Here is a 25,599-nt window from a genome sequence, read left to right on the forward strand (position 1 = left end):
CCACTGGCTCGGTACCTTGCATAACTAGTATATATATTAATACTGTTGAAGGTAAACTTAAGATTAGTCAATTCAATTTGGAGACTTGCAGTTTAACTGCTGAGTGGTTTGCCTTGGGCCAGCAAGATACATACATTAAACATACATTAAAGAGATCATAAATGTTGATAGGAGTTGAGGAGATCCTTTATGTTTTTTTTTTCCTAGTAGTTTTTCATTTTTTAATGGTCTACTTACACAGCAGTAAGAAGTAGCTGATGAGAAAGAAACACTGTACAAGCAGGACACAACTAAGATAACACTTGTCTCTGAAGAAATCTTTTTTTAAAATATCATTTTGCCTTGTTAGCTAAGACCTTTCATTTTAATTAATCAAGAAAATAGGAAAAAAAGAATTCATCAGATGAGCATATGATACATGTATATTAGCTAAGGAGTGATAGTTGCATAAGCAGAAAAAGAAATGAACTTCTAAAAAAATTATAGCACCAGTAATTCATGAAAAGGTTATTGCTTTTGAACATGCTCCCTGTTGTTCAAAGGTCTGCACCGATAGCTGCAATTATTTAAAACAAGAGTAATTATGTTCCATACAAATTGACACAGGTAGTGAACCTGATGATAAAGTGGGTGGCATCATTCTGTCATAGGTTTCAGCATTCTCTACCTGGTGAATGAGAAATACATTTACTTCTACAGCAAGATGGAAATTTCAGCTGCTATTGTACCTGTTTCTCTGAATTTCAAGTATGTAAGAATATGAAGTGCAAAATGTAATGAACAGTCATCCTGGCTAGATCCTTCCTATACATATTCCCTGCATTGGGAATGACATTTTGTGAATGTTACTAACAAGGCAGCTAATAAGTCACCCTTTGAGCTGGAAAATGGTTTGTAAAACCATCACTTGTCTATTTGCATATGAAAGACAAAAAGCAACAATTAAAATAATCTCCAAAAGACCAATTTATTTTATCATTGCAGTTCTACATATAATTTGTCATATCACATTAGCTTTTTCTTGTTAGAGTATTATGTAAATCATAACCATTTCTTCCCAACGCATCCTTCTGTGAGGCAAATAGACAAATTGTACATTTTAAACACTTCTGCTCTGTTTAAAATAGAAAGTGGGTCACTGGGTTTGCAGATAATTTAATTTAATCTTCTATTGTCCTGTATGTCTTGTTATCAAGATAAGCATTAGATGGTACTAAATCAAACAGCACTTTTTAATCACAAGGGCCACCCAACAGGCAACTGCACTTCATAGCAGGCAGCTGAGAACAGCAAAAACTGCTCACACCTCGAATGGCCCCACAGACAGTCTGGCAGAGTAACACAAAGCAGAGCCATATGCAGACCTTTTCTTTCCTGCCCACCCTGGTGAAAGAACTGTTAGCACAGCTAACTGTCACAGCTAAGGTCACCCATTTCAAACAGCAGCAATCTTCACACTCCTCTGCCAGTGGGTTGAGAGTCTGAATTGTTGAAAGATGGGTTGACCTCCTCCCCTATGCCACTCCTACCCACAGGGACAGTGGGGAAGTAACAAAGGCTGGCAGCATCATAGTTAGCTCGAAGTAAGACCAGTAATTTTTTTTAAATTAGGTAACTTCCCCATCTGCAAATTCTCAGTTGGGGCATTTGTGAAGTCTGAAGTAATGGTGAATCAAGCTGCAGATGCCCTTTCTCCTCACATGTTTTTCATCCGCAAACATCTTGTGGGGAAAAATGGGAAGAGATACCACCCTAAAAATCTCAGAGAGCAGAAATCAACCGGAATGAGTTTTGCTCCACTTAAGGCTATCCTCATTAAAACCAGGTAAATCTTCTCATCTTATTCCTATAACCAAGAGCCAGGAGGAATGGACATCCAGCTTCAGGGTAGGACAGTTTATCAGGAAATCATATGATACTGATATTTGAAAATCTATAACCTCAGCAATACCAATAAAGAACTCAAAATTATCTCTGCAAAAGTCCACAGAGAGCAACTGCTTGAAATGGAACATTTTATATTCAAATTGAAAAAAGAAACCAGCTAAAATATGTAAGTAATAAAATGCTAGTAACAACAAGGTGGAGGGAAAGTGGATTTGACTAGAACATGCCCTCTGGATATATTTACTCCCCTTGTAAACAGAAGAGTAAGGTCTCGGGAACTGTAAGGCAAGCAAACCCAGTGAGCACCTACCAAAGGTGACTGTACCACAGAGCAGCAGCTGCATTGGAAGCAGACCTCAGCACAGAAACAAGCATCTCATGATCCTTCTCAGTTTATCCTCTACTCACTAAAGATACATGGAGAGCAGCTAAAAACTGAGACCCTCACACTGACTTTTACCATTTGAGGTGGAGAAGGATAGAAACAGAAAAGTGCCATAGCAACTTCACTCCTGTAATGTGCTACGTAAGTTTACAAAAATGGGAATGATACTGAATGTACCGTTGAATATAGCCATTATTTGCTAAATGAAAAGTCTGAGAAAAAGAGTTTGGTTTCCTATTCAGAACCGAAAACCTAACTAGCACTAATATTTGCTGGAAAATCCATTTTTGCTAGAAAATGCTATAATATATTAGCATAATTTCATTCCATACCACAGTATTAGGTTAACCTCTCCAACCTCATATGAAAGAAAGAAAAGAAAAGAAAAGAAAGAAAAAAAAATCAGTGAGAAGGAATTTAGATTTTAAATTTACTTTATGAGGTTGTTTGGGGTTGGGGATTTTTTGTTTTGTTTTCTGGTTTTGGGTTTGGTTTTTTTGCATAGACATATAAATCTTTATACAAAGCCATTAGAAAAAGTAACACAGAGTGTATCAGAACTCTGTATTTGATTGTTCTTGATCTTATTGTCATCTGGGTGTTGTGCAAGGTCATGTTTCTGTAATGTCAACATAGTGCAAAACAGTGGTAAATTGGGCAGCTATTAAGCTGTATTTTAGGATCTTATGCCTTTATTTCGGCAATCTTCAATACAGCAAGAGGCTATGCATAGTATTATAAAAATTAGGCAGGTGCACTGCAGAGCTGCTAGTATAAGATGGCTTCGTAACTCTATCTTTTCAACTGCTCTGAAAGGATGAGAAAATTACTAACAGAAAAAGCCACGAAGTCCATTTATGCTTGGCTGGACCCAAAATTAGCTACTGTCATTCCCATATTGATTCAACACCTTCACATATTGGTCGTGGTCAAGCCTCAGTTTGTGAATACATAGTGATCTTAAGAACAGTAACTGAATTAGAATTATGAAAAGAAGAATGAAAAGTTATCAAACTCAGGATAAAGTGAATCAAAACCATCATCAGTCAGTCACCTTCTTCTTCACCTGATATTGAATCTCCAATATATTCAATACTATTTAGTTTATCAGTTAGCTGTCATCTTTCAGCCCTAATCTGATAGGGCCACACAAGCAGAGCTTCTGTATATATAAGAAGGCAACTAACCACTTTAACTACACTAGTGGCCTTACTCTGCATCAGCTATGCTTCACAACATATTCTCACTCCAGGCTGGGTTCCGCTGGTAGAAATATTTACCAGTCCTGGTTTTATTTGCAATTATCTGTATGTACCATACTTAGAATACCAGGTGTTAGAGACTCCACTCTTATCTATTGTCACATTTTGAATTTTGAGGTTAGGCTCCACAAGTATCTTTCTTGGAACCAGTCCCTTGTGCCCTGGAGGAACTTGCTATATTTTCCAAACATCAGAATAAAAAAGCAACATGACCAAAGGAACTGAAGATCATGAGATGATTTTAATGATGCTTAGATACTGAGCCTTCAGAGTATATAACTAACATAAATGAGATAAAATCTCATAGGGTATGTGTATGTCTGGAATTAAGCATGATTTTTAGGAGATGTCCTATAGCGACAGTCCAGCTGTTGAACACAGAAATTCCACAGTGAAGTTGAATTTGAATTTTTATATTCTTTAGAGAACCTTAATGCAAATAAAAAGAATTTTTAAGTTCCTGGGATCAGAAGCTAGAATCTCTTGGTGGATGATGCTGATACAACATAAACTGGTTGATGCCACAGCAATAGGAATCTATGAGCCTGTTATGAGCCTTTTGCCTTGATGGTGTCTTCTTAGAAGCACTGAAGATGAGATTAAGCAAACTAAATTAGAAAAACACTCATACATTTTACTTCCATTCATCACAAATAATTGCCAGTTAAATTTAAATGTGTTAACATTCTGGATGATAAAGTAAAAATGTCCTTAGTGGAAGTATTTGACTACTTAACAACTCAGGGGGGAAATTGGGCTATTTATGGAATGTTAATGCTCAGACCATCTGAAAAGAAAAGCACATATTAATCCTTTACATATTAGGATTTATGCTGTTTTATGAAAAGATTAAGATTAAAAAGAAAAAAAAAAATCTGCAAACAGAAATGCCTACTAAATATAGAACAGCTTTTCGTGCTAACACAAAAGAGAAAAAAGGTGATACAGCGTACGAGCTAACACTAAGTGAAGAGACAAGGCTTTCAAATATAATTCTGCAATAACTTTATTTTTAAAAGTTAGAGTTACACAATGAGCAAAAATTAATTTGCAGGCAATACACCGCATGTGATGTGACCTGGAGATAAATAACTAAGTTATAAAGCCATAAACACTGAAAAGCTCTATAGTGGTCTAGCCAGGAACAGAAAAAAGGGAAGCTCAAATTGCTTATTGTCAGAGCATGGCTTCGATCATGCTGTGATCAATCCAAACTTGATATGATTTCTGTGACACAGATGAAGGAGAAGCCCAGAAACAGTTGGAGGTTGCTGACTAGATTCCAAGGCCTTCTCCAGGCACCTCAAAGCTGGCTGCCCTTATTTAAGAGATGCCTGCTCTATCAGCAGGTTGGATAGTCTCTAGTTGCTTTGGAGTGCCAGTGGATCCAGCCTAAAGCTGCCTTTCAGATTAATGATTATCCTAGAGTCAGCAATGAATTACCTAGTGCTGCACAGCTTCAGCTGAGAGCTGGCTCGCATTCGGCCAGCTTGACACCTGAAGAGACAAAGCTGGTGTCTCCTTGAAAACACTAGGTAGATATACTAAAGACAAAACTATACTCTTCTCTCTGGCACCCATACAACTTTAACATTGTGTACCTGCACAAGGGCACAGCTTTAACACAGGTCACAACTTACCCACGGTGGCTCTGTGCCGCTTGCGGGCATCCCCCGGGACAGTACAGATCTACTGGAAATATTTAATCTAGACTTCCCTTATCCCAATGCTGTAACTGAACATTTACATGCAAACCAACTTCTTTTCCCAGTACAGGCTTCTACCACATTATCACAAGGGATCCCATCCTATCCATTAAGTGAACCCTAAAAATGCCTGGATTTTCAGTTTTGTACATAAACTTCTGCCTAGATGGTATTTGGTAGGTTGCTGTAAGGGAAATTGCCCTTCAGATTGATCAGAAGTTGATCTGTCAAGTCTAAACATGGATAAACCAGGCAGATATGGAAGTGTAATAATCTAGATTAAGCACCTCACTGGTCTGAGCTATCTAAAGTCACCCCACGGTGCTGAGGTTATGGCAGGAGCTCTTACAGACTTGCTTGCCACTCTTTACCTATCAGCTGTGTCTACCCTTGGTTATGCGCTTTTACTAATCTGCTTTCCTCTGTAGTACAGATCAGGTCATATTCCTTTCCAATGGCAGATACGGTAATCTTAGATATATAGGAGAAATGAGACCTTTAATGCCCACTGCTGGATGCGACACTTTCATAGAAACATAGTGAGGTTTGGGTTGGAAGGGATCTTTAAGAGTCCCTATTTCCAACTGCCCTACCATGGCAAGGGACACCTTCCTCTAGACCAGGTTCCTCAAAGCCTCATCTGGCCTGGTACAGATGCTTCCAGGAATGGTTTATCCACAACTCTGGGAAACCTGTTCCAATGCCTCAATACCTTCTGGGTAAAGAATTTCTTTCTAACACTAAATATTAAATATTCCCTCCTACAGATTGAAGATATTCTCTCTTGTCTCATCATTACATGCCCTTGCAAAAGGTCCCTCTCCAGCTTTCTTGTAGCCACTGTAGGTACTGGAAGATTGCTCTAGGGTCTCTGTAAAGGCTTCTCTTCTCTAGGCTGAAAAACCCCAACTCTGTCAGCCTGTCCTCATAGGGGAAGAAGTATTCCAGTCCACTGGCCATATTCATGGCCCTTATGTGGACTCATTCCAGTAGTTCATGACTTCTTACATTAGGTGCACCAGGGCTGAATGTGGAAATCCTGGTGGGGACTCATGAGAGTGGAACAGAGGAGCAGAATGACTTCCCTTTACCTGATGGCTGTGCTGTTTTGGCTGTAGCCCAGCACATGGCTGGCCATCTGGGATCCAAGCACACATTGCTGGCTCATGTCAAGTTTCTTGTCCAATACCCCAAGTATTTCTCCATAGCACTGCTCTTGATCCTTTCTCCATCCAGTCTGTACTTCTGTTTGGGATTGCCCTGGCCCAGGAGCAGGACCTTGCACTTGGTCTCAAACACAGGCCCACTTCTAAATATTGTCGTGGTTCCTCTGGATGTCATCCCTTATGAGGCTGCAAACCTGCTCTGTTGACTCTCAGTCTCCTCAGGATTTTAGGTACCACATGCTCTAGTCAAGCAAAAAGGGATTTGGGGACTGTCTTGAAAGCAAAATGGAATTGCTGTGTTTACATCACAGCCATTAGACATGTCTCCACAAAATCTGTCTCCAAGAGGCATGATTATCATGCAGCACAAGCTGGGCACGCCAAGCAGGAAGAAATGCAGGCAGTAACTGCACTGGCACAGGCATGCTGCTTTGCTGACATTCCTGTAGTGCCTCCTGACCTGTGTATCTCTGCCCAGTGCTGCCATGTCTCATGCCACCTCAGGGTCTCTATGGTGCATTCAACCCCCCCAAGGCAGAGGTTGCTTTAAAATAGTTTGGATTTTTTAGATCACATTTATATCGACACTATATTTCACCAAGATGACACAGCCAAAATATTCTCCTACTCTGTTTCTACTCTATTAATGCTGATTTTTTTTCAGGAATGGGGAGGTTCATTGGCAATTTCCCATGGTAGGACAGCTTTACACTAGAAAAACTGATAGCAGGGTTTCTAGAGTTTCCAAACTTAGTTTTTTAATTTAAATCAATAGGCCATGAAAAGCAGTGAATTTCTTGAATGGTTATTGCAAACTGCAGGAGGCATTAAAAGGTACAAGACAGAAAGCAAAATGGTTTCTTAAGCACTCAAGCAGAGTGAAGCTTAACTGGAAAAGAATTACCTGGAGTGTGTTGTTGCTACTGTAACATGAAATTCAAATATCAAAACAAAACAAGGCAAGCTGTATTTTAAATAACAAATAATACTTGAGGAATGCAAACTAGGAGAGCATAAAGGCAATCATTCTGAAGAAGGCTTGTTTTAGACAGATCATAATTTTGATGCTCTGAATCTTGAAAGAGAAAACTTGTGAGACTCTTCAAAGCTACACTGTGTATCATGGCCATGGTTTTTAGTGAGTAATAAAGAATAAAAAATTGTTCCTAAGTAAAAAATATCTAAAAGCATTTAATTATGAGAAAAAAATTAAAATAATTAGCTAGGATTTCATTCAATCACGGATTTAGAAAATATATTGGGAATATTACTAATTATGTTCAAATTTTGCCCAAATTTCATGCATTTAATTCTGGCTACCATCACAATAACTTAAAATTCAGGGTAGTAACACTTCTAAAGCTTGCTGCTGTACCCAAATTATTCTTTATCCAAGAACTCTTTAAGAGTTCTTCCTCATATCTAGACTCAAATTAGGTGCTGCAAAGCCCAAAAGGCAAGTAAGCCCCTTTTGTATCTAGACCCAAGTAGGTACTGGTGTCCCCACTGTGAATCTGCCCAGCCTCATGTCTTGCAGCTGCCATATTAGTACTCAAAACTGCTGCACTATAGTTTAGAAACTTACAACAGAAATACCTAAAGCTGCTCCTATGTGAGTTTAAGTTGAAAGTTAAAGTTGAGTTTGGCCTAACTACCTCTGGGGATAAATAAGAAATCTAGAAAATGGGAGATCTGTGGCAATTTCTCGTCAGAGAAGACAATAGATTTGTAGGGAAAAGTCTGCATCCACCAATGGCAGCCTCCTGTCCACATTTAGTAGAGCATTTAATTTACAGAGCCCTTGATTTAGCTATGTAAACACAGACTTAAAGAGATACAGCAACTGGATGGTATTATGAGTCAAGGAGCCAGTGACCACCCCCATGAGGGGAATACTAAAAACTGAAAAGAAACAATGTGGGACACCTAAATGTTTCACTGAAGCACCAGAAAATTCCAGAGATGTTCTGGATAAGAAGACCCTGTAGGAGTGTATCCATTTCAGTCTTTTAAATTTTTCATTGTAAAAGAGGGGAATTTTCTTTCAATTTTATTTTAACAGAAGAAAGGCTGTATAAAGGTAACAAGCATGAAAAAAGGTCTGGATATACTACATTCTGGTTTTTTTTCCTTCCTCCATTTCCATTTTACTGCAGCCTTTTCTAAGGAAAAAGTGATCCACGACATTTTCCAAGCATGGACAGTGATATGGAAAGCTATCTTAAATACAACAACTTTCAATGTCCCTTTTCCTAGCTTATTTACGTACTTGCCTTGGAAATCTCACCTGTGGCTCTTTTGATGCTCACAGAATGTGCCATTGACATGCTGTCAAAGTTTGCCTCCTCTAGAATTGCAAGAACCTGGATACCTGGATTACTTAACAAAGTGTTTGAAAATCCAGGATAATATTCAGCTTAAAACTTTATAGCTGACACACTTTTGATGAAGTACCTTTTCAAAGCATACATTGTGTGGTATTAATTGTAGTCCCCTCTTGCACACACATTCACAGCTGAAAGATTGCTGTCACTGGGAAGAATAGTTACCTTTCTGGGCCTTGTGGCAGAATGAAATCTCAGGTCTAGAGGCCTCATGCGCATTGCCTCTGATAAGTAGTGTATCTTCATAGAGCAGAGAGATGAGCTGCAAAAGACACCCGATCTTTTGAGCACTAGTTGTGTGTTGCAGCATCACATCCTACCACACTGGCCTCATGTTGGCTGTAAAGTCCTTCTGCTTTACAGTTGGCAGTGGTAACTGTCAGCCTTTAAAAGCAGGAGAGTGCATCCTCACCAACCAAGATGTGGTCACACCAGCAGAGGTCCAGCATGGGGTGTGTTGATTAATTACCTTCCTTTGTATACTCAGGAGAAAATTTACATTTGGACAGGTACAGTTAATATTGATTAACATCAACTTCTTATGACCTGGGATCACTTCAGTGATTTTAGTGAGCAGGAGTAATCATGGTATATTTTAATATTCCTTAAATAATTGTCCTTCACCAAAAAAATATAAGAGCAGGTTTCACTTCTTTTGTAGAAGAGTAATGCTAAAAGGTGCAGAAAATAAAATACTATTTTAGATTTACTTTGAACTGTATGAAAATAATGGTCAAGATAAAAAGGAACTATGGCTGGTATCTGGATAAAGGCAAACAACAATTTACACATTTACAGATTGCACAGTTTAAACAAATAGACATGAATAAATCCTGAAATACATAAGAGAATAAAACTCTATTCAGATGTGCACATGCAAAAAGAGAAACAAGGAAAGGTACTGACAAGGTTTAGGGACCCAAGGCCAGCTGAAAAAAATTAATTTACTTTTGCTCCCTTTAGGCCATTTTGTCAAATTCTAATCTATTCTATCTCCAGTTTAAGATAAATAAAAATCTTTCATTTAAATTCCTACAGCTCTCAGATGGGCACCAAGATTTCTATGTAGTCATCACATTTGGACTCCTCACTAGGATCAGACTAGAATAAAAGAAATTAAACCAACTTTTCCTTCTATTTAGACTTTCCAGAAAGTCTTTTTGAAATTTTCTAATTACAAAAAACCACCAGTTTGGAGAGGAAACTGAGAATTAAAATCAGAGTACCTTGACTGGAAAAGGAGAATATCACTAACTGACCACATGGTCCAAAAGAAGTATTAAGAAATCAATTGGCTTGTCAGTTGACTGTGGTGTGCAGTCAATGTTCGTAGTATCAATATTCCCTTAGCTAAAGAAAGATCAGCAGCAAACTGAAACTAAACTCCAGAGACAAAACCCTTTTATCTCCAGCCAGTTTCTCTTTGCAATAATTAACAACTGTTATTACAGTAAAATGTTCATCAATTAAAAAAAAAAAAAAAAAAAAAGTGCCAAAACACTGGATACAGAAAAGACTTGACTTCTTTCTGATGAGAGCTCTAGCTTTCATTTTCCTCTCTTATTTGTTCCATGTAAAAACAGATATGTCTCAGCATAGTTACGAGAAATGAGAAACACAGTTTGTGGGAGAATAAAACAATGATGTCAAGATAACTAACCAAGTACATCAGCTACAGTCATAGTTTATTTGTGTGTTAATCACAAGCCTGATGAGTGCAAACTGTTGACTCAAAGTGCTCCCTGAGCAGTTCAGAGGTCTCCTTGATCACACAAATTAATAGCAAGTGGAGCACTGACTATATTGGCTCTATGTTGTGCAGAATTTTCCAAACTGGGGAAGGGAAGACCTTTAACATCAGTGAAATAAAAGACAAATAGACTCAGATGAAAAACAAAAGTCTTTTAGAAAGACTTTTGACAATACATTTTGACAATGTATTCAACATTCATCTCTTATTAAGCTATTTGAAGAATGGCAAATTAAGAATAAGACAGTACGGCAGAAGTGGAGCACCACCACATAATTAAATATGCATGACCAATGGGAACCATTTGTGTATGAGAAGTCATTTTATTTCCAGGGTTCTGGATAAAGACAGTTTTGATGAACATTTGGTTCACAAACAGCTTAACTGATAGACAGCCTGTATCTAAAGACAGTGGATCCATTAATCGAGATAGTATCAACCAATTTTCCGGCAAGCAATTTTGTGAATATGGGCTAAAACAACAGAGATTCTGAAGGACCTAATGGTCCTCATCTCTTCAACCAAGAGCATTTGCTTAAGCTGTGCATGAAAAAGTGTCAGTGCCCCAAACTGGACTTAGACCTAACAAGACCTCCCAAGAGGTTGTTCTGATGCAAAAATCTCAGTCTCTCTTTCTGCATCAATTTTCCTCTGCTTGGCACACTAGTACCACCCTGTCCAATTATAGCCACCAGATTTAGCACAGCAATCCATATTTGCTCCCTCTCTTTGGCCCACTCTGTGGAAAACAAAGAACAAAGTCAAAACCTGCTCATCACAAAATAACCTGGAGCACCTGGAGCAATGTCTTCCTGCACACAAGAAATTGCTGGATCCAGACATAAGTGATAAGAAACTTTTTAATTCCTGTCACAATTAAAAAAAAAAAAAAAAAAAAGGAAAAAATGGTAAACATCTTTGAAGTCTTTTTCTGTCTTTTCTCTCAGAGCTCACAGTATCTCACTACTCAGCAGCTAATTAGCATCATGTTGAAAAACAGTGCTGTGAGTCAGTGCCAAGTGATGGGAGGGGAGAGGGCTGGAGACTGGTTCAAGCACACACTCCTTCCTCTGCCACCTGACCACAGGCACAGGGAAGGGAAGAATCTAAGAGAAAGCATCGTGATTTCTGACTTACTGGCAAGCCACAGACATGATAATGGTGCTCTCAGTGCTTTTCTCACATCTTTTGCAATACTTTTCAAGCAGGAATTTGGAACTGAAATAATTAAACAACATAATTAGACATTTATTTTAACTCTGTGGGCCAACGTGTTGGCTGAGGCTTTGCAAATGACGAAAACCACAGCTGCCATGTTCAGCTTTGGGAGCAGCTCAGCTGCACTATGTGTCATCAGTTCCTATCCTGCTCTCTTGTTTTAATTAGACTCTCTTGCAGGCAACAAATCAGACTGATATTCTTCCTAAATGCTGCAAGTGCCCAGAGCAAACTGTGAATACTAAGGGAAAAACAAAGAGACAAACTAGATGTTTGTGTTCTTATATAAGAGATACAAGAACTTTACCAATACAGTCAAATCTATTGAAATAGCCACGTTCAAAATGGCATGTTTCTATTGCAGCAGTGTTGCTTCAAAGTTGTTAGGCAGAAATTCTTCTGGCAAAGAGACTTTCCATGTGCTCAGGCTTGGATTATGTAAGGCTCCTGGCCCAGGTCCTACCTCCACTGTTCCTTCTTCAACATGTCTTCTCACCAAGGGGATAATGCCAGTGTACTGCCTGCGGTAGTACATCCACATCTCAAACATGCAAGCATTCTATGCCAGGCAGCAGCATATATTTGTTATCACACTATCAAAGTATTGTAAGCACTGTAACAGCTACTTTTCTATTTTAATGAAAAAAAATTAAAAAGTATTCTCAAAGAAAAATATTTTAAGCCGTACTCAAATCAGCAGACCATTCTACATAAAAATCTGAACAACCTGTACACAGCATGAGCCATACAATAACAAGTTAATTACCAAATATACTGCAGCTTTGAAGGATGGTTACAACTGAGGCTCTGGGATTCACAGAGAAAGATACAATAATCTGAAATTATCTTGATTGGGAAAAACAGTGGAGAAGTAGCTTTTCTCCTGATGTTGTGTAGGTGAACAGTTTTACTGAGGTAGGAATGCACTGTGGCAGGGAAATTGGGGGAAAAAAAAAAAAAAAAAAGCTAATGAAAACTCTTTCCAGAATGTCAGTATCTGGGTTTTGAAAATATGGGACTCATTCACAGCTATTATCATATGAGTAATATAAATTGCATGATCCTAGTCCTGAAATATATGTATTCTAATATAATTCTAAAAGAGTGTAAAAGGTTGAATAAGTAAATCATCTGAACTGGTGACTGCATGAATCCACAGATGACAAATTCACAATTCTGGGCACTCATCTGATTTTCTTAACTGAGGGCATATGAAAAAAATACTCAATTGTTAGGCTACACTGTGGGAAGTGAGGGAATAATTGCCTGTTGACATATTGAAAAGCATGTTCATGTTTGCCAAGGCAGGCAGCTCCTAGGGATTATACTTTTCCCTGAACAGCTATCATCCTGCAGCATGTATCTGAGTTTACTAAAAAAGATTTAAGAAAATATGTTGAACTGCAAAACAAAAATAGTACCAAGTGCAGGCACAGCTCAAACAGCTGCATTGCAGTAATGTTTGCTTTGAACATCATGACAGAACAGCCTTCGACAAAACTATCCAGTGCGTGTGCTCGAAAAGGATGCCAGGATGTTGCCAGTTCTTTTACTCCCACTTACTGGGATGACAAAGCCATGAACACAATTGTCAGGCAGAAAGAAGAAATGAAGAATTATGCCAAGGTGCTTCGAACAAGGGAACATAAAGATTTCTGTGATCAGCTTATATGTCGCTAGACTATAAAGGGGGAAAACAGCACAGGGACAAGTGAATGAACAGACTGATGAGAGCACTACAGACACGCACTGAAAGATAAAGGATTGGCACTATAGAGGAGAAAAATCTCTGCACAGTACTGAAAAGAAAGGATGAGGAACAGATTATAGAAGAATGTAGGAAAATGTATAAAAACAAATAAACAGTGAAAATCTCATAAGGTCTTTTCGTCAAAGTGTATCTCTTCCCGTGCACCTTACCAAGTATGACCAAGACAGGGTCCCTGGGATTACAGCTACATGGCAGACATGGGTGTTAAAGTAATTATTTTCCTCAAGGCCCCAGGATCTATCAATCTCTATCACTAATAAAAAAAGGGTGCTGAAAAAGATTAAAATTAATCAGTTTGATTGGTTAAGTGAATGATAGGAGCTGAGGTTGACAGCTCTTTTTGTGTTGAAAATGATCTGAGCTAACGGCTATATGTTGTATAGAAGAGGTAGGCAGGATCCGCAGCAGGACTTATCAAACCCATTTTTTTCCCCTTACAATTGCATTCAGCAACCTTCAAACTGTGGCAGTACTTAAATACCTTTAAAACACTGACAGCCTTCTACTCTTCTGCATGTCTACTTCAGCCTGCTTAATTCAGCATCTAGCTCCCACCCAAATCTCAAGAGGATGCCAAATTAGTCATTCATCCACCAAAGCCTTGAACAGAGACTGTTTTAACAGGTTTCATGATGCCCATAATTCACTCAGGACCATACACTCTGTGAACACTACTTGCACTGAAACATGTCCCAAAGGGAAGCTTTCCAGCAACATATCACCTTTGCAACATGCAGAACTTTCAGGGCAGGTACAACATGGTCCTAGTGCAACTACACAGCTTCTCACTCAGAAGTGGTGAATATACAATCAAAAATATCTGTACATTCAATTCTGTGTATATGTCTCTAGCATTTTCTTGAATACAGCCTCTAAACTAATTTAGAAATGAAAAATATCATGTTCTGATTTATTGATTTTTTTTTTAAATGTCATGTGATTTTTTTCTTGGAAGGACAGAAATGAGAAAAGCTGATTTTAACTAAGAGCTAGGGTTTTTTGGAGTTCAACATCCTTATTTTCTTTTTAAGATATTCTGAATTCCAGCTATTTTTTTCTGACCCATTATCTTCGTAAAACTTAATGGACCTATTTTCTCATTTTCTTTCCTTCTTACTCTTTCTTGTCCTTTTAGTTATTCTTTTTAACACCCAATTAGTTTCAGCCAAACCAATTCATTATTCTTCTTATCATTTATATGTTGATTTTAATGGTTTCTTCAATACTCTTGCAAATGTCTCCTTTAATTTTTACTCCTCTAGTTTTGTATGAAGCGACTTTGCTTGTTTGTTGTTTCACTAAGCTGACATATCATCCTTAATCACGCTTTCTCCATTGTAATCACCCACAAGTTTTGACTCAGAAATCAAAGTTCCTCTATTAAATTGACTGTTATTTCAGTCTCTGATGGGTAGATACTTCATTCTCAAGACTTAGCTTGTGCATTTGTATTTCAGTACAACCCTCTATTAGTATTGTTATATTGTTTCTGTGTAATATTTCTCCATCCTAATACTATTTTTATACCACAAATGCCATTATCCCCTCTTTATTTACTGAGCAAAGGGCCCTTTGTTTTAACTCTGTCTGAGGTTGATTGTAATTTTCTTTACCTACTTGTTTTCTAATCTCTAAGACATTTAACTCAAATCTTCAAGCTTTCTTTGACTGCTTGAAGCAATCTAAATTCTTCCCAAAAACCTGAGAAGTTTACTATTTTAGAAAGATACAGAACTCTTTTATACAATATTTAAATCTTAAATTTCCTGATCTTTTCTTTCTTTCTCTAAGTAATTCCCAGACATCAGCTTCAAATCAGTTTCTGAGCTTCTTATTTCCATTTGTCTTCAGCTAAGTTTCCTGCATTCATTGTATCTCATAGTTTAGTCTGAGAATTTGACATCTTAATTATAGAACTATTTTTGTTTTCACAAAATTTAAAGAGGACTGACACATGTCAGTTTAATCTCAGGATGTTTTGTATTATCAGAACTTTTTCCACATTTTCAGTGCTTACTACACTATCTCTTGATACTAATTTATGTTCAACCATATGTTCAGCAGTGAATTATAATATTAGAAAACAGAGAAGCCAGAATAACATGTGACTACAGACAAACAACTATCTAGTAAACTCCACTTTCACTGGCAATTAAGATCTAACACCTAAACCTAAATAAAGAAAACACAAACACACCCTAAATAATAACAGTATAAAATAATAAGCACAACCAAACAAAAAGCATATAACATTTTTGCACCAATTACATATATTTCCAAGACTGTATGATACTAATACACCCAACCTCTTGTCCCTTATCCCAATATACAATGATATCAGTAGTGATGACAACAGTAGTAATCAGTAGTAATTAACTGCAAATTAATTAACTAGTAATTATCCACGGCTCCAGTACATCACAGCTCCCCTTCTTTGAGCTAACAGGGTGCAGGTTTATTACCTATTCTGAAGCATTCATATTATTGATATTCTACATTTTACTGTCACACATGGCTTCAATTAATTCATCTGCAACTTTTGTTTCTTTGACATCACATCTGCATTGCACCATACCCCATTCCATCATTGTACTGCTGAAATATTTATTCAGAAAGATGTGTGGGGTGGAGGGCTGGCAAAAAGAGAAGAGCAGGACCTTTTAGCTGCACCATCAGAAAAGAAGATAGGACATAACTGGAATCGCCTAGGTGAAACACAGTTTGGATCCCACCACTTGGCCCGGCATTCAGCTAAAGCTGAATTGCAGTACAGTTAAAAACTAAAAACAGTATTGAGAACATAACAGTCTAAGAGAAACTTTTGTAAAAACTACATTTTTATTTTTTAAAAAATTAATATTTTGATCATTTTACATATAAATGTAGCCTTTTTATCTTTACCTAAGAAAAATAACTATATAGACCAGGAGTTTGAATGGAATTAGAAAAATCTAGGCAGATAAACTGTCAGTCACCAAATAATCTATGTGACAAAGACTGTTGCAGGAGACCTTATAACAAAGATGCAAACTCTTAAGAAACACAAGGAGTTATATTCACAAAAAATATTAATCAAAATCATAATTTAAAAACCCACACTTGATTTTTTTTTCCCTCAATGAAGGAAATACACCTTATTTTTCTTGAAGTATGGACCATAAGAGATCATCTAATCTAGACACATAGTCAAGGCAGGACCAACAGTATTGAAACATTTCTGAAACAGGTTTTTTTAAATAGAAAAATCATAACAAAGACTCAGAAAACCCCGTAGACACTCGTGTGCTTGAATACAATAGCAGCTGGAAGATTTTTCCCAGCGTCATTGCTTGAGTGTCAGCCCATGAGTTTGAGTTTCTGAACAAAATACAGAAGACTAAAGGGTTAATCTACGTATGGATAATCAAGAGAGCACATAAAGTCAACAAGATGGAAACACATAATTAAAATCACTGAAATACACAGGGGAGTTGAATTAGTGAAGTGGGACACAGTATTGTCATCATGTGAATGTCTCTGTTTTTCCCCAGACATAGAGATACTGACCATAAAGTTTAAAGCCTGACATGGATAAATTTCTAGGAAAAACCACTGGACATGGGTGGACATGGGTCAGCAAGCACTGGGCTCTTTGACACCACCAGCGAAAAGCCATGAATCCCATGATAAATCTGAAGGGGAGCAGGAATTTAGGTCAGAGTAAAAATCTACTTTCAGCTCTGCCCTGCAAGTAAACCATTTGCTACCCTTATATATCTCCAGTGATACTACCTTCACATTTCAAGTTTTCATCAGGTGTATTACTCTACTTACTTGCTCTTAGCTGTTTAAAGGCCTCCAAAAGGGATGTTTTACAAGGACTGTCCATACAGCACTTCCAAGTCCTGAAATGGAGAAAGGTATAGAGGTTCTTTTCCTGTACTAGCTTGAAGTCAAGAGCATTTAGGGTTTGCTTTTTTTATCCCTTACAATTTCCTGTCTGAGGATCATAGAAGATATTCACTTTATGTAATTGTTTCCTTAAACTGCTGTTTTCAATTTGCATAATGTATCATTTAAGTAAAGGTAAAGAAGCATTTCATCTTGATAATTTCTGCCACAGCTGAGATTGCAAAATTGCTTCTTGTTAGAAGGAAATTTTTAAAAAGTGCAATCACTGCAACTTTCCAGATGGCATCTAACATATTTTTCAATCTGCTGCAATAGTATGTTATAGATACCCTTGCTATTCAGTTCAAGCTAGGAAATATTTTCTCTAGCTGAGGTAGGTCTTTTCGCCCCACTTTTTCATATTGCATCACATTCCTTGATAATTTCCTGACTTATTCCATAGTTCTAAACATTTTCTTGTATGTAAAAAATTCTCTACAATTTCTCTTACCTAGTCACTCTAACTCTCCAGAAAGCTACTTTCTTTGCTATTAAATCTGATTCATTCTTTTCTACAGCCTTATAAAAGAATGCCATAATTCAGCCAAAATGTCATTCTACATTTATCATTAATTTCTCCTTACTTCAATTCTCTGTTATTATTAATAGCAAGTATTGATACATGCAGTACCTTATACCTCAGACGTACCCATAGGTTGAAATCATCAAAACATAAAACTTCTCCTAAGTTTCGTGCCTGATACTTCTCTGGAATTAGCCTTTAAGTATAGTGTTACTGGAAATATCAATGAATTGTTCTGTGTGTATTGAATAGTTCTGTGCAGGTCAAAATCTGGCAAATGATCCATAAATATGTATTATTTGTACAAGTTTAATCCCACATTCACCTGAGCTTTTGACTCATACAAGCATATGGGTCTTATACTTCTGTAAAGTCACTACTTACATGCCTAAACTTTGGTTCAGTGTGGCAATACCAGCAACGACATTCAGCAATTTAAATAAAATTAATTTTTTTAAAAAAAATTATTCCTTTACAGGTGATAAAGAACATATAGGTTATGGTGGCTTAAACAATCCTATTGCTTAATACTACAAATCAGATCCAGTGCCTGCCAGAGAGAAGAAAAACCACTGAGTTACCCTCAAGCTCTTCACCTGGGTCAGGAATCATTCTTATGTACCTGAACTCTCCCATTCTTCCTTTGCACTTCAAGGCAAGCAGGGTACATATCCTTATTGCATCTGCAGTACATGGTCATAGACCTGTGCAGATAGTTAGCAAAGTAAAACAAGATTTTCCCTTGATTTGATCGTCTTCCTTTTCTTACATTTAGCATGCTATATTTCTCTATCTCTCTTACTTGCAAGTCTGCAAGCTGAATCAACCCCTTACTTGAAATTCTTCATTAGATCAAGAGCATTAAAATGGGGCATGCATATCCCTAATTGGTTGTTATATTAATCTGTCTTTTTCCACCAGAACTGAACAAAATTTCCAAGTTTTTCATTGAAAATTAGAAAATATTTTGTTGACTTGAAAACTTAAGTGTTTTAAAGATTTCTTTTACAATCAGTCTTGCTTTCAAGCTTAATTTTAGCACCAAAGAAAACAAAAATCTATGATAATGTCATCTTTTATGACATCTCTCTTGGTCAAAGTAAGCTCCATGACATATTTCAGCTTCAGAAAACTCCAGTGCTTCCTTTATGTTTACTGACTATGACATAGACTGAAGTGATCTGTAAGATCTGCAAGAAGGCAGCAAAATCAGCCACCAGCATGGAAGAGTCAGGACTGTTTAATGTCAGACCTGAAAGACTATAAAGAGTGCAGAGTTCATCTAGATTATGTGCACATCAGCCATGTGGTTAATGATTCATGAAGCTATCACCATGTCTTAGTCTGGGTGGAATATGCTGTGGGATGTCTCAAGTGAATGGTTTGTATAGCAGTGCTTGGATGTGGCCAAGAGTCTGTGAAGTTCACGTGACAGCATCAGAAAGATCATCTGAGATGTCTGAAACATTAAATACCTTTATCTCAAACTGAAGGATTGTGTTAGGCTTATTTGCCAGACAGTGAAAAGCATTTGTAAAGGACCAGCTTCTAATAATACATGCAATTTCATTTTGAAATACGAGGATTAATGACACACAATGTCGGTAATGGAGTAAAATTTTACCTTTAGCAAGGATTGGTATAACCCTGTGGGGTATTCCTCTGCAACTGCTGTTAAAAATTTTACTTCCAACAAAAAAGTTTGCTGCATCCCTCCATAGTCCTTTAAGGAACACAGACTCTTCTCCACCCTGCTGCAGCCTGCTGCCTAAGCTACAAGGTTAAACCTGCCCAGGACTGTGCCTGCTGCTTAGGGCAACTGGCACTGAACAAAGTGTTGTCATTTACTCCTCTTGCCCCACACTGAGGGCAACTATGTATTGAGAGGAAATCCCACTTGTGCCCAGAAACCACTTGGCTAGCTGATGCTAACCAAAACCGCCCCAAAGACTAGCTAGGTGCTTAACTTTTGGCATGGATTTAGTCAAGAAGAAACAAAATCAAAAATTAAATAAAATTATGTCTTTCACAGAATCATCAAGGTTGGAAGAGACCTTCACGATATTCTAGTCCAACCCTCAACCCAGCACCACCACAATCACCACTGAACCACAATCCAAGTGTCACATTCAGATGCCTTGTGAGCAGCTACAGTTACAGTGACTCCACCACCTACCTGGGGAGCTTACTTCAACATTCAACCACTCTTTCAATGATAAATTTTTTAATATCTAATCTGAACCTTCCCTAGAGCAACTTAACATCATTTCTTCTTATCTTTTCATTTGAGATGTGGCAAAAAGACCAATCCCCACCTCACTACAACCTTCTGTCAGGTAGCTCCCTCAGCCACTCCTCACAGGACTTGTGCTCCAGACACTTCACCAGCTCCATTGCCCATCTCCAGACTTACCCCAGGACCTCAATGTCTTTTTGAAGGGAAGAGGCCAGAACTGAACACAGCACTTGAGGTATGGCCTCACCAGGGACAATCACTTCCATGGTCACACTATTGTGGATCCAGGTCAGGGTGCCATTGGCGTTCTTGGCCACCTGGGTACAGCTGGCTCATGTTCAGCTGCTGTCAACCAGCATCTTCCAGTCCTTCTCAGCTGAGCAGCTTTCCAGCCACTCTTCTCCCAGCCAGTAGCACTGCCTGGGTTGGTGTGACCCAAGTGTTGGATCCTGCACCTGGCCTTGTTGAACCTCATACAACTGGCTTTGGCCCATTGATCGAGCCTTTCCAGATCCCTCTGCAGAACCTTCCTGCCCTCCAGCAGATCAACACTCCCACCCAACTTGGTGTTGTCTGTGAACTTACTGAGAACACTCTCAAGCTCCTCATCCAAACCATCACTAAAGACATTCAACAGAACCGGCCAAAACACTGATCGCTGAGGAACGCTACTAGCAGCCAGCTGCCAGCTGGATGTAACATCATCCACTACCATCTCTGGACCCAGAAATCCATCCAGTTTTTCATACAGTGAGGAGTTTCACTGCCCAAGTGCAGGACCGCAGAGTATAGCTACTGCGCTGGGGGATGCCAGCAAAGGCTTCTAAATTAATATGTGAGTGGAGTTATTTCTCATCTACAGCAGGTATCTGGGAGGTTTATCTATTTGCCTGAAAAATTTATTAATAAAGTGCTTTGTGACAAAACTAACATAAACAAATTGTTCTTGCATTTATTCATAGCTCAGAAAACTCTTCATAAATGTTATTTACTTCACAGACAATTTCAGTCATTAATTAGAGCATCCTTCTTCAGGAGAGCACTTGAGCATGTCCTCAAGTCCCAGTGAATTCAATCATTAGGTTAGTTGAGCAAATCATGTACAAAGAGAGATTGGGGTGGAACATTGGACAAAGACAAGCAGGAACTAAATAGCCAATGGTCGGAAACAGAATATGGGACGAAGCCTAAATAAAAACAAAACAAAGCAAAATCAAACAAAGAAAAGGGCCAAAAACCCAGGAATTGAGATTAAATCTGGTGGCCTTGTGCCACTGTATTTTGGCTGTTGTTGGAATCTGTACCTCTCTCGTAGTTTCAGCACACACAGAGTAGAAAATGTCTTCTGTACTTCCCTTGTAAGTTTCTTCATGACTCTTGCAAAATTCTTTATTTTATACAACTTAACCTACAAAACTCTTTAAATAAACATGTTAGTAACACAGCACAAAGATATTTGTAACCTGAATTAAGTACTTGTGATTTCATCCAAATTTAAAGACATAAATCTAATATGTATTAATTAAATAGTGAAAATCCCTAAATAATGGCTACAGGTAAATGCAACAGCAATGCATTTGCAAGGACATCATGAATACTCATGGGAAAAAATCCATGACAATGAATTAAGCACACGATTAAGTAATGATTTGGTTGATTTGCTCCATTTAGCACACCCTGCTCTTATGATAACAAAAGTAAGAGATGTCCACACTATATAATTTACTCAATGAATTTGACTTTCATGTGAAGGAAGAAACAATAAAGCTGCATGACACAAAAAAATACTCAGGCTCATTCCCTCTGCTCTCACTTTAAGCACTTGTAACCTGTCACTGCCACAGGTCATTTCTTCCCATATGATTGAACAGCCAGACCAGAGCATGTGCAGGGATAGAGGCTAGATTACTAACCAAAGATCTAATATGTAGTTCAGTACATGTTCCTACATGACCAAACTTAAATGTTTTTTCCAGATTTGCATGGCATACTTGTTTAGGAAAAAACATGAAAACAGTGACCCCTTAGAGAACAAATTTTTGTATTGTTCAAATTATGCCCATATTACCTGAGAATAGTTTTTTCTTCCCATCCACTGTCCAGCTTCATTTCCTTATTACCTGCCTTTCTCTCCTCCTCCCCATTCCTAGGAAAAAATGCAGGAAGAAAGGCCTTTGCCATGGTATCTGTATGACATAGCACCTTCTTGGGTTTAAGTTCAAACTTTACTATAGTTGTGGTTGTTGGATTTCAGCAGGAGGAACCAGCACCTAAAATGATGGGCTGGTTTTAGCCCAGGGCTTGCAGTCCAGAGGTTCAAAGGATAAGCTGTTGTTTTCCTCCTCTGGGATCCCTTACTTCTTATCTTATGTTTATCTGAGAGTTACGGTGCCTCAGAAAGGGATTTCAAAGTTCAGGATGTTTAAGAAGATCTGTCTGGAGGTGGCTCAAAGGAAAACTGAGAAGATAGTATTTCCTAATCTTTCCTCAACCACTTCTTTGGGCTTCACTCAGGTTTACAGTGAGATATGTTTTCTCCTGGCTAAAAACTCTGGGTGGGCTGTTGCTAACAGCATTTTTTTCCCAGCAAACTCTGCAGACCTCATGTTTCTAGCACACCTTCTCAATTTTTTCCTCTGATGAGAGCATATTTCTTCCTTACTGGTAGCATTTACATGCGCTGGTTTTGCATTCCAGCAGAGAGAGCACTTAATGCCTAAGCACTTAAAAGGCATATCCAGCACAAGAACAAAAATTTTCATATGTAGGTTTTGATATATCTACTTACCCAGCTTTGCCCACAGACACCTTGGAGAGAGAACTGAGCAATCCATTAGAGATAAGCTCTTTCCAGATCTTTCTCAGCATACAGACACATGTATTTTTAACAAATTTCAGAATATACTAAACCAACTTCCCTCCCCATCACCATTTACAATATCAAACTGATGGCCATTTATTTTCGTGTGATTCTATTCATATCCCAGAGAAGACTAATTGCTTGTATTTTAGAATGCAGTTTGTTGAAAACAACATATGGAAATAAGTGCAAGATAAAACATTCATTATGTAAGAACTGATTGAAAAAGACCTGACAGATGTCATGTAAGTGGTCACAAGATTGATAACTAAATGTGTTCAGAAGCCACAATGTTGACATTGTAGGTAATCTAGGTGAATGTGAAAATTATCAAAGCCCAAGATGTTGTTAGAGTCCCAGGCTCTTAAAATCACAGGGAAAGAGGCTTCCAGTTGGCGGAATTAAGCAGACTTAACAATTACCCTACTTGTTACATTCATAAACAGTTGCAATATTTTCTCAAATTCAGGGGAGAGAATTTATCACATTTGGTCTCCAAAGGTGGTATTTATTGTAATCTTACATGATAAATTTAAAACATAGTAAAAGGGCCTTAAAACAATGCCAGCTGTGCCAGTTCTCAGAGTCGGCTTAGAGCCACATGGAGAGAATGGAAACACATCTCAAATACCTCTTTCCTTTTGATGGTCAGGGAATCTGGTAGGGGTCTGCTTCTGCATTCCTAAGGCATCCCAGCTTCTTGACCTTCAGCTGTCAACATATAAAGCAGAGCTTACACACACTGTCACCAAAGCATTGCTGTGCTTTATAGCTCACAAAGGATCACATAGCGCAGAGCTGGAAATTTAGAAAAAACACAAGCACAACCTCTAGCCTGAACTGACAGATGTAATTCATTTCCATAAAAGCAAAGTCTGTTATTATGGAGGACAAATAGAGGAATCAAAGTCAAATGCATGATAAAAAAAAAGAGGCTGGTATAGTGCTGTATCAAAAATAATTCAGACAGTTCCAGACTTGCGTAAATAATCAGACACGCTTAACTTCCAACTGGACACTTTTACCCTTAAAAGTTCTTTCTTTGAGCCCCATATCAACAGCACTACAGCACCTTGTCATAAAGCTGGGGTGGAACTCCAAGGATGGTTGTATCCCTGGGGAAAAGATGCCTTCCTATGGCTGTGTTTGTGTCCATACAGCCCACACAGCATTTGGGCCTCTTCAGCTGAGTCCAGTTCCCTTCAGGGACAAATCTGTAGGCATTTAACATGTCTATTCAAACTCCATGTACAACATTACCTGGTGCTCAGGTTTCCTGCATGTATAGGTTCCTCAAACAAGGAGTCCAGAAACACTGTGAAAAACATGTATGAAATTATCTCCTGAACCAGCAACAGAATCATACACCTCTTTTATCTTCAGATCCTGGACAGACTCCTGAAGCAAAATACCTTCTACTATGTTTCAAGGGACCCACAAGTCTTTTCCTTTGCTATAATGGCCCACCAGCTGTGATTATTTCATATTACACACACAGGGGTTTTTTTATGTCAGCTGGGAGCTGACTCCTATACACATTTTAAAACCAGCAGAAGATTTTCAATGTCTTTTGAAAGAACTGGGCAAGTTTCAAGGCCCAGAGAACTGGGCAAGTTCTCTAATCATTAGCCTTGTAAATCAAAGATATAACAGCATCTCCATCTGCAATCATTTAAAAAAAAAAAAAAAAAAAAAACACCAAAAAAACCCCACAAACAAAAACCAAACCGAACACCAAAAAACCCTGAGCAGATAAAACATCAGGGAGCCCCAAGTTGTTTGTGTCATTTTGGCAGGCTCTCCCATGCTGTGAATGACACTTCAGAGTAGCTTTTTATTCAGCTTCTTGTCATCTGGAAAAGAAAATACTTCAATGCATTTTTAATGAATTTCCTGTAGTTTGAAATGAAATTTTCTCAGTCAAGAAAGTAAAAATCTCCACAGAACAAACAGAAAAAGTAATTAAAGAAAAATAGCCAAAAATGCAATAAATACAGTGGGTACCTTTGGACACATTGCCCATCCTAGTATGCTTTTGGCAATTTGCCCCAACAGCTTCACACCTGCTAGGTCTCCAGTAAGTTTCCTTTCACACTGTCCTTCAGGGCTGACACATATGCCCATCCAAACACTTTCATCAGCATTAAAGCAGCTCAGTGATATAGGTAAGTTCTCTACTGCTCTTAAAGACCCTCCAGAAAATCCGAAAAACAAGCCTTTGATCCATTTCTCTAAATTTTATTGGCCTAATCACATCAACTCATGCCTTCATCTTCCCTCCCCTAAGAGCATCAGGGGCTACCAGTTGTACCTTCCTGCACTCAGACTGGGACTACTCTTCCCCCAGTATTTTGGCTTTCTCCTCCAGGCTCACTCGGCTGTGCTGAAGTCGATCCAACTCCCTGTCTCTCTGTGCCTGTGCTGGCTGCCCTCCTGACACAACAATTGCTAACATAAGCTATGAAACATCACGTGAGCTGCATCCAGCCTTTCCCCAGGTGCTTCTACACTGATATCTGGA

At 38.3% G+C, this 25,599-nt stretch overlaps 1 long non-coding RNA gene across 1 annotated transcript in view; it reads right to left on the reverse strand.

The window, feature by feature from the left end:
- The window catches only part of LOC120753485 (uncharacterized), a 22,836-nt gene extending 1,210 nt beyond the window's left edge, over positions 1–21,626 (reverse strand). Inside the window, exons 1-2 of the long non-coding RNA XR_005701110.1 lie at positions 21,523–21,626; positions 17,343–17,413 (exon numbers count right to left, since the gene is read on the reverse strand). This is a non-coding gene — a long non-coding RNA (uncharacterized LOC120753485). The remainder of the gene's footprint in view (positions 1–17,342; positions 17,414–21,522) is intronic.
- Positions 21,627–25,599: the final 3,973 nt, after the last annotated feature.

This window comes from Hirundo rustica, chromosome 5 (genome assembly GCF_015227805.2).
Source record: "Hirundo rustica isolate bHirRus1 chromosome 5, bHirRus1.pri.v3, whole genome shotgun sequence".
In the NCBI taxonomy this organism is placed as follows: Eukaryota; Metazoa; Chordata; class Aves; order Passeriformes; family Hirundinidae; genus Hirundo; species Hirundo rustica.